Source organism: Octopus bimaculoides, chromosome 29, assembly GCF_046866305.1.
Source record: "Octopus bimaculoides isolate indiv1 chromosome 29, ASM4686630v1, whole genome shotgun sequence".
NCBI classification, from domain to species: domain Eukaryota; kingdom Metazoa; phylum Mollusca; class Cephalopoda; order Octopoda; family Octopodidae; genus Octopus; species Octopus bimaculoides.
The window spans coordinates 2313045-2327734 of NC_142956.1; the positions used below are offsets into that span (position 1 = coordinate 2313045).

At 38.6% G+C, this 14690-nt stretch overlaps 2 long non-coding RNA genes across 3 annotated transcripts; both read right to left on the reverse strand.

Moving 5' to 3' along the window:
- On the reverse strand, positions 1-9254 carry LOC106882215 (uncharacterized). Of its 2 annotated transcripts, XR_016239046.1 has the most exons (4): positions 7630-9254; positions 7280-7418; positions 631-779; positions 1-158 (listed from the first exon to the last, which is right to left on the reverse strand). It is a non-coding gene; the product is annotated as an uncharacterized LOC106882215 (long non-coding RNA). The 2 variants fall into 2 exon arrangements; XR_016239045.1 differs by lacking the exon at positions 7630-9254 and having other exon boundaries at positions 7280-7601.
- Positions 9255-11020: 1766 nt separating this feature from the next.
- On the reverse strand, positions 11021-13910 carry LOC149130281 (uncharacterized). Its single transcript, XR_016239047.1, has 2 exons — positions 13775-13910; positions 11021-11159 (listed from the first exon to the last, which is right to left on the reverse strand). It is a non-coding gene; the product is annotated as an uncharacterized LOC149130281 (long non-coding RNA).
- Between the last annotated feature and the right edge of the window lie 780 nt (positions 13911-14690).

Consider the following 14690-nt stretch of genomic DNA (forward strand, 5'->3'; position numbering starts at 1 on the left):
TTGACTTATAACTCTTTATTGACACATTAATATTGTCATAGTCTTGTATTTTCTTATATTCAGAGCCAGGAACTTATCAATTTGAAGCTAACTTCTTTGTTCAGCCCTCCAGAGTAACTGCTTGGTTTCCGGAGAAAGAGGTCATCTTGTATATGTATCTTGTTGATGAAAATAAATTAATAAAACAAAAAGTGTGTCTATTTTATTTAATGTAAAGTATGATAATTTAGTGCCTACAATGTTTAAATATGATCATATAATTAGATTCTACAACATCTAAGTACGATAAATTAGTGTCTGTAATGATTACATTCTATATAATTAGATTCCACAATAGTTTAGTGTCTGTAATGATTACATTCTATATAATTAGATTCCACAATAGTTTAGTGTCTATAATGATTAGATTCTACAACATTTAAGTATGATAATTTAGTGTCTGTAATGATTACATTCTATATAATTAGATTCCACAATAGTTTAGTGTCTGTAATGATTAGATTCCACAATAGTTTAGTGTCTATAATGATTACATTCTATATAATTAGATTCCACAATAGTTTAGTGTCTATAATGATTAGATTCTACAACATTTAAGTATGATAATTTAGTTTAAATATGATTACTTACTGTTAGTAAGCGAAGTGTATGTATAATTAATAAAAAACACATTGTTTTTTAACTCTTTATTGTCTTGTATTTTCTTATATTCAGAGCCAGGGACATATCAGTTTGAAGCCAGCTTCTTTGTCCAGTCCTCCAGAGTAACTGCTTGGTTTCTGGAGAGGAAGAATATGAGAGAGAAATCAAGAAGGCATCTTGTATTGTATTTAATTGTGTGTGTTTGCTTATATATTTATGTACGGTGGTGCATCAGCATGGCCGCATCTTCGAGCTGGAACTTTGAAAAGAATATAGATATCTGTGTGAGTATATATGTACAAGAAATCAATTGAATAAAAATTTGTAATAATAATGATATTATTGTCTGTGTATATATATTATGAATCTAATAATGTATGTATATTATAAATCTAGTAAGGTGTGTGTATATATTATGAATCGAGTTACGTATGTGTATATATTATGAATGGAGTAATGTATGTATGTGTATATATTATGAATCGAGTAATGTGTGTGTGTATATTATGAATCTGGTAATGTGTGTGTGTATATATTATGAATCGAGTAATGTGTGTGTGTGTATATTATGAATCTAGTAATGTGTGTGTGTATATATTATGAATCTAGTAATGTGTGTGTATATACTATGAATCAAGTAATGTATGTGTATATATTATGAATCGAGTAATGTATGTGTGTGTATATATTATGAATCGAGTAATGTGTGTGTATATATTATGAATGGAGTAATGTATGTATGTGTGTATATATTATGAATCGAGTAATGTGTGTGTGTATATAATGAATCGAGTAATGTGTGTGTATATGTTATGAATGGAGTAATGGATGTATGTGTATATATTATGAATCTAGTAATGTGTGTGTGTATATACTATGAATCAAGTAATGTATGTGTATATATTATGAATCGAGTAATGTATGTGTGTGTATATATTATGAATCGAGTAATGTGTGTGTATATATTATGAATCTAGTGATGTATGTATGTGTATATATTATGAATCAAGTAATGTATGTGTGTATATATTATGAATCGAGTAATGTGTGTGTACATATTATGAATGGAGTAATGTATGTATGTGTATATATTATGAAACGAGTACTGTGTGTGCATATATTATGAATCAAGTAATGTGTGTGTATATATTATGAATCGAGTAGTGTATTTGCTTGTGTGTATATATTATGAATCGAGTAATGTGTGTATATATTATGAATCGAGTAATGTGTGTATATGTATATATTATGAATCGAGTAATGTGTGTATGTGTATATAATATGAATCGAGTAATGTGTGTATATATTATGAATCTAGTAATGTGTGTGTATATATTATGAATCAAGTAATGTGTGTGTATATATTATGAATGGAGTAATGTATGTATGTGTATATATTATGAAACGAGTAATGTATTTGCTTGTGTGTATAATAATATATGCACATACCCATACAATAGGTACAGGACATCACAAGAAGGTAACAAACATTTTAAATGAAGAACACATGTAAATTTCCCTTCATCAGTTGTCCCGTCTGCTCCGCGTTTTGAAGGAGCAGTCGAGTAATGCTTGTGTGTGTGTATATTTTGTTAAATATGTAGAAACGATATGCATGTAAGAGTAAGAAATCCCCAAAATTGTAATGACCGGGACAACCCAGTATACATACGTAGATATGGCCGGGTGTTCACATGAAACCAAAAATTAAGACTCTTGTGTCAATTTGTTTGTGGAAAATTACACCAGTGAAGGCAGAAATAAAGCACTTCATGCTTTTTCTGAACACATTACCAGTTTTCCTTTTTAAACCACACCATTAAAGAAGCCGACGAGGGAAGTGCGGCAGTGGTGATGGACACAGGGTACTACAATAAGTGAATACTCTCCACGATGGAAAATAATATTTACTACGAGTACAATACAACCCACAGAAGACTCTTAAAAACTTATCCTCTTCAAATACAGACCTACTCTATTCTACAGATTACCTAAAATACACAAAATCCGGATATTTGTAAAGCTTGCAGAGTTTCTCCAAGCCTATGCATTAATGATCCCCCCCCTACTGTGACCCATCATTGCTGGCCCTGTTTGTGAAGCCCACCGTTTGAGCAACTTCCTAGACATCTTACTCAATCCGTTTGTAAAATATGTGAAAAGCTTCATCAGGGATGACTTAGACATGCTAAACTGCCTCCCGAAGACAATAAGTGAAGGAACCCTGTTAGTATCATTCGATGTGAATTTGTACAATATAATCCCACACGATTAGGGTATAGAAGCGATGATCACCTTCTGGCTAGAAAAATACCCATAACAGATGCCAGGACGCATGAACCACAGATTCATAATTGCAGCACTCCTAACACCAACCACCCCACACAGTGGACTGAGTGCTCCTTACGTGGGACCAGCACAGGAGGACTGAATGGTTGGGAAGCAAACTTCTCCATCACATAACCACACCTGTCAATGCTTCAAGAAAACCTTACTGTATTATTACTTCAATCATTTGGCTTGTATTCCGTACATTAGCCCATGCCCCACATCACTGGGTACTGGAGTGGAACCAGCAATGAGCTCCACTGTTGGTTAGGTGTTGCACTTTACAGAGGCCTGTTTCTTTTACCAAGTGACATAATAGCTGAATAAATATATGTATGTACAGTAATAGCTTAGTTGTATACTGTCAAGGACTCACGAAGAGTTGCAAACAACAACACCCCAAAACCATCAGTTATTAGGCTCACCTAAAGTAACCTAGATTTTGAGTTCGTGACGGGGTCGGGGGCGTAGGAATACTTCTAGCGGAGAAATGGGTGGATAAGGTAATCGAGGTCGTTAGAGTAAGTGACAGAGTACTTAAGATCAGACTAGTGCTTCATCATAGATTAGCTACTGTCATCTCAGCCTATGCACCTCAACCTGGGCTACCAGATGGTCTGAAAGACCAATTCTATGACACCCTCTTGCAAACTACCTCGTCGACGAGTGACAGGGACCTTCTCTTTGTGGCTGGAGACTTCAACGGTCATGTCGGACGTCGTGCTGGGGGCTTCCATGGCATACATGGAGGCTATGGCTTCGGTTCCCGCAACGAGGAGGGAACCAGACTGCTGGAGGTCTGTGATGCAACCAATCTTATGGTCTGCAATACCAACTTCAGGAAACCTGCCAGTCACCTAGTCACCTACCGCTCCGGCAGACACTCTAGCCAAATCGACTACATCCTCGCCAGAAATAGGGAAAGAGAGCGGCTTATAAATGCCAAAACCTACCCTGGCGAAGAATGTACCCCACAACATAGATTAGTAGTTAGCGACTTTGGGATCAAGGCAAAATGGGTGCCCAGAATTAGACAGGCTTGGAGAAGAAGGGTGTGGAAGCTTAAAGACCCTGCAAACGGACAGAGACAAGTTACTTGAAGCATTTAACGAAATAGAAGGGGATATAGCATCATACAACGTGGAAGACAATTGGAGATTTCTGTGGGACAACCTGTTGAAAGCCACCGACCAGATTTGTGGGTGGTGTAAGGTCCCCTCCCAACCCAGAGTAACGTGGTGGTGGAACAAGGAGGTAGACAGGGCTATTAGACAAAAGAAACAAGCTTGGAAGGACTGGAAGAACGGTGGTAGCAGGGAATTGTACCAATGTGCCAGAAGGGAGGCTAGGCGACAGGTTTTTTTAGCCAGAGGGGAAGCAGATAAGGAAAGATTTGCCAATGTTCTGCGCCGTGAGGACCAAAGACTCGAGGTATTTCGTGTTGCAAGACAGTGTAGGAGAGAGAATAGTGATGTTGTAGGAGAGAAATGTGTTCGCATGGATGATGGTACGCTTGCATTAAATGAGGATGCAAAGAAAGAGGTCTGGAGATGCCACTACGATAGATTGCTTAATAAAGAGAATGAATGGGAGAAAGAGAGCCTGCCTTATGTCGACCCAATAGAGGGACCAGCTATCCGAGTTGATAGTACCAGGGTAGATAAAGCAATTAAGAGTATGAAGACCGGGAAAGCCCCCGGCCCATCAGGAATCACTGCAGAGATGCTCAAAATATCTGGCAGTGTTGGCTATAGCCTAGTCACCCGTATTACGAACCAGGTGATACACGAAGGAGTCATACCCTATGACTGGTGTAGCAGCATCATAGTCAACTGCTACAAAGGTAAAGGCTTTCGTTGACATGGAGAAAGCCTTTGACAGGGTCCCCCGATCCCTTATCTGGTGGTCAATGAGGAAACTTGGGATAGAAGAATGGCTAGTGAGAGCTGTGCGAGCCATGTACAGAGATGCGGCCAGTAAGGTGAGGGTTGGAAATGAGTACAGCAATGAATTCCGGGTAGAGGTAGGGGTCCACCAAGGTTCCGTCCTCAGCCCCCTATTATTTACCATAGTCCTCCAGGCAATCACAGAGGAGTTCAAGACAGGTTGCCCCTGGGAGCTCCTCTATGCTGATGACCTTGCCCTAATTGCGGAGTGTGGAAGCAAGGTCTAGAATTGAAGGGCCTTAGAGTCAACCTAGCTAAAACCAAAATCCTAATAAGTAGGAAGGTAGATAAAACACAAACCCCTTCAGGTAGATGGCCCTGCTCAGTATGTAGAAAAGGAGTAGGTAGTAACTCTATAAGATGTACCCGGTGCAAGCTATGGACACATAAGAGGTGCAGCAACATCAAAGGCAGGTTAACTAGCAAGTTAGTTTTTGTTTGTGGCAGATGTTCAGGTGCAATAAAGACTGCAAACAAACAGGAAACAACTTCTATCTCATTCCAGGGTGAAAAACTAGAGGTAGTCGATAGCTTCCGCTATCTGGGCGACCAAGTTAGTAGTGGGGGTGGGTGCGCTGAAAGTGTAGCTGCTAGAATAAGAATAGCCTGGGCAAAGTTTAGAGAGCTCTTACCCCTGCTGGCGACAAAGGGACTCTCACTCAGAGTAAAAGGCAGACTGTATGACGCATGCGTACGAACAACCATGCTACATGGCAGTGAAACATGGGCTGTAACTGCTGAGGACATACGTAAGCTCGCAAGGAATGAAGCCAGTATGCTCCGTTGGATGTGTAATGTCAATGTGAATACCCGTCAGAGTGTAAGTATCTTGAGAGAAAAGCTGAACATTAGAAGCATCAGTTGTGGCGTGCAAGAGAGACGATTGCGCTGGTATGGACATGTGGTGAGAATGGAGGAGGATAGCTGCGTGAAAAAGTGCCACACCCTAACAGTTGAGGGAACCCGTGGAAGAGGTAGGCCCAGGAAGACCTGGGCTGAGGTGGTGAGGCAAGACCTTCGTACATTGGGCCTCACCGAGGCGATGACTACGGACCGAGACCTTTGGAAATGGGCTGTGCGTGAGAAGACCCGGCAAGCCAAGTAAGATCGTTGCCAGTGCCCCTGGACTGGTTCTTGTGCGGGTGGCACATGAGATGCACCATTTTGAGCGTGGCCGTTGCCAGTACCGCCTGACTGGCTCCTGTAGGATTTTCGAGCGAGATCGTTGCCAGTGCCCCTGGACTGGCTTGTGCGGGTGGCACATAAAAGACACCATTTCGAGCGTGGCCGTTTTCGTGCGGGTGACACGTAAAAGCACCCACTACACTCTCTGAGTGGTTGGCGTTAGGAAGGGCATCCAGCTGTAGAAACTCTGCCAAATCAGACTGGAGCCTGGTGTTGCCATCCGGTTTCACCAGTCCTCAGTCAAATCGTCCAACCCATGCTAGCATGGAAAGCGGACGTTAAACGATGATGATGATAGTAGCACTGACTGTTGCCAATCTAGATCTATCAATGATTATTCAATACAACAGTAATTATAGAAGCATATCAGGTATATGAATCGAGTAATGTATTTGCTTGTGTGTATATATTATGAATTGAGTAATGTGTGTATATGTATATATTATGAATCGAGTAATGTGTGTATATATTATGAATCGAGTAATGTGTGTGTATATATTATGAATCGAGTAATGTGTGTGTGTGTGTATATTATGAATCTAGTAAGGTGTGTGTGTGTGTATATACTATGAATCTAGTAAGGTGTGTGTATATATTATGAATGGAGTAATGTATGTATGTGTATATATTATGAATCGGGTAATGTGTGTGTATATGTTATGAATGGAGTAATGTATGTATGTGTATATATTATGAATCGAGTAATGTGTGTGTATATGTTATGAATGGAGTAATGGATGTATGTGTATATATTATGAATCGAGTAATGTGTGTGTGTATATATTATGAATGGAGTAATGTATGTATGTGTATATATTATGAATCGAGTAATGTGTGTGTATATGTTATGAATGGAGTAATGGATGTATGTGTATATATTATGAATCGAGTAATGTGTGTGTGTATATTATGAATCTAGTAGTGTGTGTGTATATATTATGAATCTAGTAATGTGTGTGTGTGTGTGTATATATTATGAATCGAGTAGTGTATGTGCTTGTGTGTATATATTATGAATATGTATCTATGAACATCAGTTTGTGTGTGTGTGTGTGTGTGTGTATGTTTGTATATATTATGAATCTAGTAGTGACTGCATATATGTGTGTATGTTTGTATATATTATGAATCTAGTAGTGACTGCATATATGTGTGTGTGTATATAAGAGTTTGCCTACCTTTCCATGTCGTCCTCATCACCTCTTCTTCCACAGGCTCATGGGTTGGATAGGTTTGTCTGAAGCAGTGTTGTATAATCCGAGATCCCTCGTATCACTTACCCCTTTTTCACAACACATGACAGAAACACTGCAACAACTTGATTGAAAAAACAAAAGCCAGTCTTTAAATGTACACTATACCGAATTATGGAAGAGAATATTCTATGTTGGGGTGAGGGCAGGATAGGAAAATGTGTATTTAACGTTTGAGGAGAAATTTGGTAATTTAATGAAACAAATCTAATCTAGCAAAACCAAAATATATTTTAATTAAAATGTATACATAGGCTCTTGCTAAGCTTTCTTACCATGAGGATGCACAGACGCACATATATCTGCAGTGGGACTGAATGGTTGGCAAGCAAACTTCTCTATCACATAACCACACCTGTCAATGCTTCAAGAAAACCTTACTGTATTATTACTTCCATCATTTCGCTTGTATTCCGTACATTAGCTTATGCCCCACATCGTACGACACCGGGTACTGGAGTGGAACCAGCAATGAGCCCCACTGTTGGTTGTGTGTTGTACTTTACAGAGGCCTGTTTCTTTTAATGTACAGTAATAGCTTAGTTATATACTGTTAAGGGCTCACCAAGAGTGACAAACAACAACACCCCAAAACCATCAGTTATTAGGCTCACCTAAAGTAACCTAGATTTTCAGTTGGTGATAGTAGCACTGACTGTTGCTAATCTAGGTCTATCAATAATTATTCAATACAACAGTAATTATAAAAGCATATCAGATATACAACTAAGCTGTCAGAGAACTGAATTAGTTATGAAGCTGCTGCGATTGATGAGATGGTTGACTAAACTGAAAGGTATAATGAATAAACATTCCAATTGGCCAAAACAACGGGGCCCCAAATGGTAAAAGCCAACAGTATACACATATGCACGAATAAAAGGTGATAAAAGCTAAAAGGGTAGCACGAGTCGAACAAAGAAAAATATATGCATTTCAAAGGTCAATAATTAAATTTAGATGAAAGAAAATTTGCTACAGATTCAATTCAAGATCACAGCTCAGGTGGGCCTCTGAAGAGAAAAACCCATCATTACGAAAAGGGAGCACATAAGAAGATATTAAGGTGTTTGGCCCAAAACATTTACAAATCAAGCACGATTCCCTTAAGCATAATCTACATTAGCATTAAAGTGTGTGTGTGTGTGGGGGGGGGCTTTGGATAGGCCGAGCCATAGCTCATATTCCTCCTCTTCAAATCATGAATATAATATGCCAATGTAGTAGAATTGGAGTATTTGGCATTCGAAAATGAGCTCATGTGGACCCGATATCTCCTTTTAAATTCAATAGTGCTGCCAATATATCCCCTAACCAAATTATTCTCCTCTCTAACTACTACATTTACAGAGATTTTTTTTTTTTTTTATTAAGCAAAAACCCCTTAAGAGGACATAAGTTTCGGGGTCCTTGCATATTTAATAAGGTAAAAGCTAAAAGGGTAACACGAGTCGAACAAAGAAAAATATATGCATTTCAAAGGTCAATAATTAAATTTAGATAAAAGAAAACTTGCTACAGATTCAATTCAAGATCACAGCTCAGGTGGGCATCTGATTTTAATTTTATAACTATTACAGAAAGGGAGCACATAAGAAAATATATTAAGGTGTTTGGCCAATCAAGTACGATTCCCTTAAGCATAATCTAGAGATTTTTTTTTTTTTTTTATTAAGCAAAAACCCCCTAAGAGGACATAAGTTTCGGGGTCCTTGCATATTTAATAAGGTCTACAGAAGCATTCCTAAGTGCTGAATCATCCATGCCTGCCCCAGATGAACGACAAGGAATAGAAAAGAGAAAGGAAACCAAGAGCTCTAGAGAAAAGAACAGAGTGATACACAAATGGCCACACACCAGAATTACACTAATCACTCTAGAATCCCCAACCAAACATAAAGCCCAGTAACTTTAGTAAGTTTAGAGAGCTCTTACCCCTGCTGGCGACAAAGGGACTCTCACTCAGAGTAAAAGGCAGACTGTATGACGCATGCGTACGAACAACCATGCTACATGGCAGTGAAACATGGGCTGTAACTGCTGAGGACATACGTAAGCTCGCAAGGAATGAAGCCAGTATGCTCCGTTGGATGTGTAATGTCAATGTGAATACCCGTCAGAGTGTAAGTATCTTGAGAGAAAAGCTGAACATTAGAAGCATCAGTTGTGGCGTGCAAGAGAGACGATTGCGCTGGTATGGACATGTGGTGAGAATGGAGGAGGATAGCTGCGTGAAAAAGTGCCACACCCTAACAGTTGAGGGAACCCGTGGAAGAGGTAGGCCCAGGAAGACCTGGGCTGAGGTGGTGAGGCAAGACCTTCGTACATTGGGCCTCACCGAGGCGATGACTACGGACCGAGACCTTTGGAAATGGGCTGTGCGTGAGAAGACCCGGCAAGCCAAGTAAGATCGTTGCCAGTGCCCCTGGACTGGTTCTTGTGCGGGTGGCACATGAGATGCACCATTTTGAGCGTGGCCGTTGCCAGTACCGCCTGACTGGCTCCTGTAGGATTTTCGAGCGAGATCGTTGCCAGTGCCCCTGGACTGGCTTGTGCGGGTGGCACATAAAAGACACCATTTCGAGCGTGGCCGTTTTCGTGCGGGTGACACGTAAAAGCACCCACTACACTCTCTGAGTGGTTGGCGTTAGGAAGGGCATCCAGCTGTAGAAACTCTGCCAAATCAGACTGGAGCCTGGTGTTGCCATCCGGTTTCACCAGTCCTCAGTCAAATCGTCCAACCCATGCTAGCATGGAAAGCGGACGTTAAACGATGATGATGATAGTAGCACTGACTGTTGCCAATCTAGATCTATCAATGATTATTCAATACAACAGTAATTATAGAAGCATATCAGGTATATGAATCGAGTAATGTATTTGCTTGTGTGTATATATTATGAATTGAGTAATGTGTGTATATGTATATATTATGAATCGAGTAATGTGTGTATATATTATGAATCGAGTAATGTGTGTGTATATATTATGAATCGAGTAATGTGTGTGTGTGTGTATATTATGAATCTAGTAAGGTGTGTGTGTGTGTATATACTATGAATCTAGTAAGGTGTGTGTATATATTATGAATGGAGTAATGTATGTATGTGTATATATTATGAATCGGGTAATGTGTGTGTATATGTTATGAATGGAGTAATGTATGTATGTGTATATATTATGAATCGAGTAATGTGTGTGTATATGTTATGAATGGAGTAATGGATGTATGTGTATATATTATGAATCGAGTAATGTGTGTGTGTATATATTATGAATGGAGTAATGTATGTATGTGTATATATTATGAATCGAGTAATGTGTGTGTATATGTTATGAATGGAGTAATGGATGTATGTGTATATATTATGAATCGAGTAATGTGTGTGTGTATATTATGAATCTAGTAGTGTGTGTGTATATATTATGAATCTAGTAATGTGTGTGTGTGTGTGTATATATTATGAATCGAGTAGTGTATGTGCTTGTGTGTATATATTATGAATATGTATCTATGAACATCAGTTTGTGTGTGTGTGTGTGTGTGTGTATGTTTGTATATATTATGAATCTAGTAGTGACTGCATATATGTGTGTATGTTTGTATATATTATGAATCTAGTAGTGACTGCATATATGTGTGTGTGTATATAAGAGTTTGCCTACCTTTCCATGTCGTCCTCATCACCTCTTCTTCCACAGGCTCATGGGTTGGATAGGTTTGTCTGAAGCAGTGTTGTATAATCCGAGATCCCTCGTATCACTTACCCCTTTTTCACAACACATGACAGAAACACTGCAACAACTTGATTGAAAAAACAAAAGCCAGTCTTTAAATGTACACTATACCGAATTATGGAAGAGAATATTCTATGTTGGGGTGAGGGCAGGATAGGAAAATGTGTATTTAACGTTTGAGGAGAAATTTGGTAATTTAATGAAACAAATCTAATCTAGCAAAACCAAAATATATTTTAATTAAAATGTATACATAGGCTCTTGCTAAGCTTTCTTACCATGAGGATGCACAGACGCACATATATCTGCAGTGGGACTGAATGGTTGGCAAGCAAACTTCTCTATCACATAACCACACCTGTCAATGCTTCAAGAAAACCTTACTGTATTATTACTTCCATCATTTCGCTTGTATTCCGTACATTAGCTTATGCCCCACATCGTACGACACCGGGTACTGGAGTGGAACCAGCAATGAGCCCCACTGTTGGTTGTGTGTTGTACTTTACAGAGGCCTGTTTCTTTTAATGTACAGTAATAGCTTAGTTATATACTGTTAAGGGCTCACCAAGAGTGACAAACAACAACACCCCAAAACCATCAGTTATTAGGCTCACCTAAAGTAACCTAGATTTTCAGTTGGTGATAGTAGCACTGACTGTTGCTAATCTAGGTCTATCAATAATTATTCAATACAACAGTAATTATAAAAGCATATCAGATATACAACTAAGCTGTCAGAGAACTGAATTAGTTATGAAGCTGCTGCGATTGATGAGATGGTTGACTAAACTGAAAGGTATAATGAATAAACATTCCAATTGGCCAAAACAACGGGGCCCCAAATGGTAAAAGCCAACAGTATACACATATGCACGAATAAAAGGTGATAAAAGCTAAAAGGGTAGCACGAGTCGAACAAAGAAAAATATATGCATTTCAAAGGTCAATAATTAAATTTAGATGAAAGAAAATTTGCTACAGATTCAATTCAAGATCACAGCTCAGGTGGGCCTCTGAAGAGAAAAACCCATCATTACGAAAAGGGAGCACATAAGAAGATATTAAGGTGTTTGGCCCAAAACATTTACAAATCAAGCACGATTCCCTTAAGCATAATCTACATTAGCATTAAAGTGTGTGTGTGTGTGGGGGGGGGCTTTGGATAGGCCGAGCCATAGCTCATATTCCTCCTCTTCAAATCATGAATATAATATGCCAATGTAGTAGAATTGGAGTATTTGGCATTCGAAAATGAGCTCATGTGGACCCGATATCTCCTTTTAAATTCAATAGTGCTGCCAATATATCCCCTAACCAAATTATTCTCCTCTCTAACTACTACATTTACAGAGATTTTTTTTTTTTTTTATTAAGCAAAAACCCCTTAAGAGGACATAAGTTTCGGGGTCCTTGCATATTTAATAAGGTAAAAGCTAAAAGGGTAACACGAGTCGAACAAAGAAAAATATATGCATTTCAAAGGTCAATAATTAAATTTAGATAAAAGAAAACTTGCTACAGATTCAATTCAAGATCACAGCTCAGGTGGGCATCTGATTTTAATTTTATAACTATTACAGAAAGGGAGCACATAAGAAAATATATTAAGGTGTTTGGCCAATCAAGTACGATTCCCTTAAGCATAATCTAGAGATTTTTTTTTTTTTTTTATTAAGCAAAAACCCCCTAAGAGGACATAAGTTTCGGGGTCCTTGCATATTTAATAAGGTCTACAGAAGCATTCCTAAGTGCTGAATCATCCATGCCTGCCCCAGATGAACGACAAGGAATAGAAAAGAGAAAGGAAACCAAGAGCTCTAGAGAAAAGAACAGAGTGATACACAAATGGCCACACACCAGAATTACACTAATCACTCTAGAATCCCCAACCAAACATAAAGCCCAGTAACTCCAACAACAGAATATCCACAAACACAATATAAAACATCTACAGGATTTTTAACATTGGACAAATGCAGCGATTGAAGAGAAAATAAACAAGTTTTTATAGTCAGAGAAGAAGAGACATTGAAAGTTCCAAGTAGGCAATGTGTTATTACTGATTGAAAAAGCTACAAAAAAAAAAAATAAAGGACACTTTGGTGAGGCTATAGACCCATTGGGGACAGAGATAGATTATTATGGACATTTGTCACCTGTGGTGGATTTATGAAACATTAGATACACAATATGCCAGACACATTTCAATGATACTACTCGGAAGTGATGTTCAGTAGTAGCCATTACATGCTCATATTCATTCGTTCTATGTTTTTACCCCCACTTGTCTGTACGAGATGTAATGGGCGATAAATGACATTTCATTGCTCCTTCGGTTCGTTGGAGCAAAGTTTTCTTTTCAAAAGTATTTATTACATTTGCTTTGTTCTCTTGGCTTGTCCGGAAAGTTCGTGCCGATTTATAGTGGCTTAATCTTCGACTTAGGATATGTTCAAGTTAAAAGATGGAGATTCGCAAAATTGTAATGACCGGCACGAACTTTGCGGACACCCGAATATTTGCCAATGAATGTCAATATACATACGTATATATGGCCGGGTGTTCACATTAAACCAAAAATTAAGACTCTTGTGTCAATTTGTTCGTGTAAAACGCATTAAAAGGCGACGGTAAAAGACAATGGGTATAAAAAGAAAAAAGAATCTATTCTTTGCCTACCTTGTTGCAGCCTTAATTCTTAATCCTTCCTCGGCTTCAATTACGTGACTTCAATCAGAGAGGGTCGATTCTGGAATGGCTTTACATGTATCAATTACATACATCGATTCGTAAACACTCAATCAGTAAAGCTAGCTGTATTTCTTCAGCCGCAGGTATTTCGTACGAAATGTATGTTTATTTTGTTTTTTTTTAATTAATTAATTATTATTTATTTAATTAATTTCGTCTTTGAGAATTAGGAGTATTTAGGAGGTTTAGGAGTAGGAGGGGGACTGGAGTAGGAGGAAAAATGATAAGCCGAGGTAAAAACCCGCCAGGGTCAATGGTCCGGCGATGAAAGAAGTGAAAGGGGAAGGGGCGCGAACCCAGGCAGCCTCGACCACCTGTCGCGCCCCGACGCCCCTTCCACCTCTAGCACCACTGTTCCATCTTACTGGCGGCAATATTATACGTGAAAATTGGGATTTATAAACCTAACTTTTCCCAGAATTCAATAAAAAAAAATTGTTTGTGTATGTCAGTCCCTGTGAGATAAAAAGTAAAGTGCAGGTCCTGGGTGATATTGAACACTGCCCAGAATGTTATTCGTGTCTACACAGGCCTTTACCCACAAGACCACGAAGATACCAACAGAAATCTAGTTAAAAAATGTCATATTTAAACTCGAATTCTCTTTGAGCATGTAAAGGACAAACTTGACACTTTTTTGAAAGATAAATTGTAGAACGACACCTTTTTGAAAAAAAATTGTAGAACACGTTTTTGATAAAAAAGAAATTTAATTCCTACAACGTTTGATTGTTTGTTTATAGTTTCAGCTTAGAGCTGCGGCCATGCTGGTGCACCGCCGTCAACTTTCTCTCAGCCTCTTTCATTTGGCCGAGATATTTTAATTTATTTCTTTACATTTCTG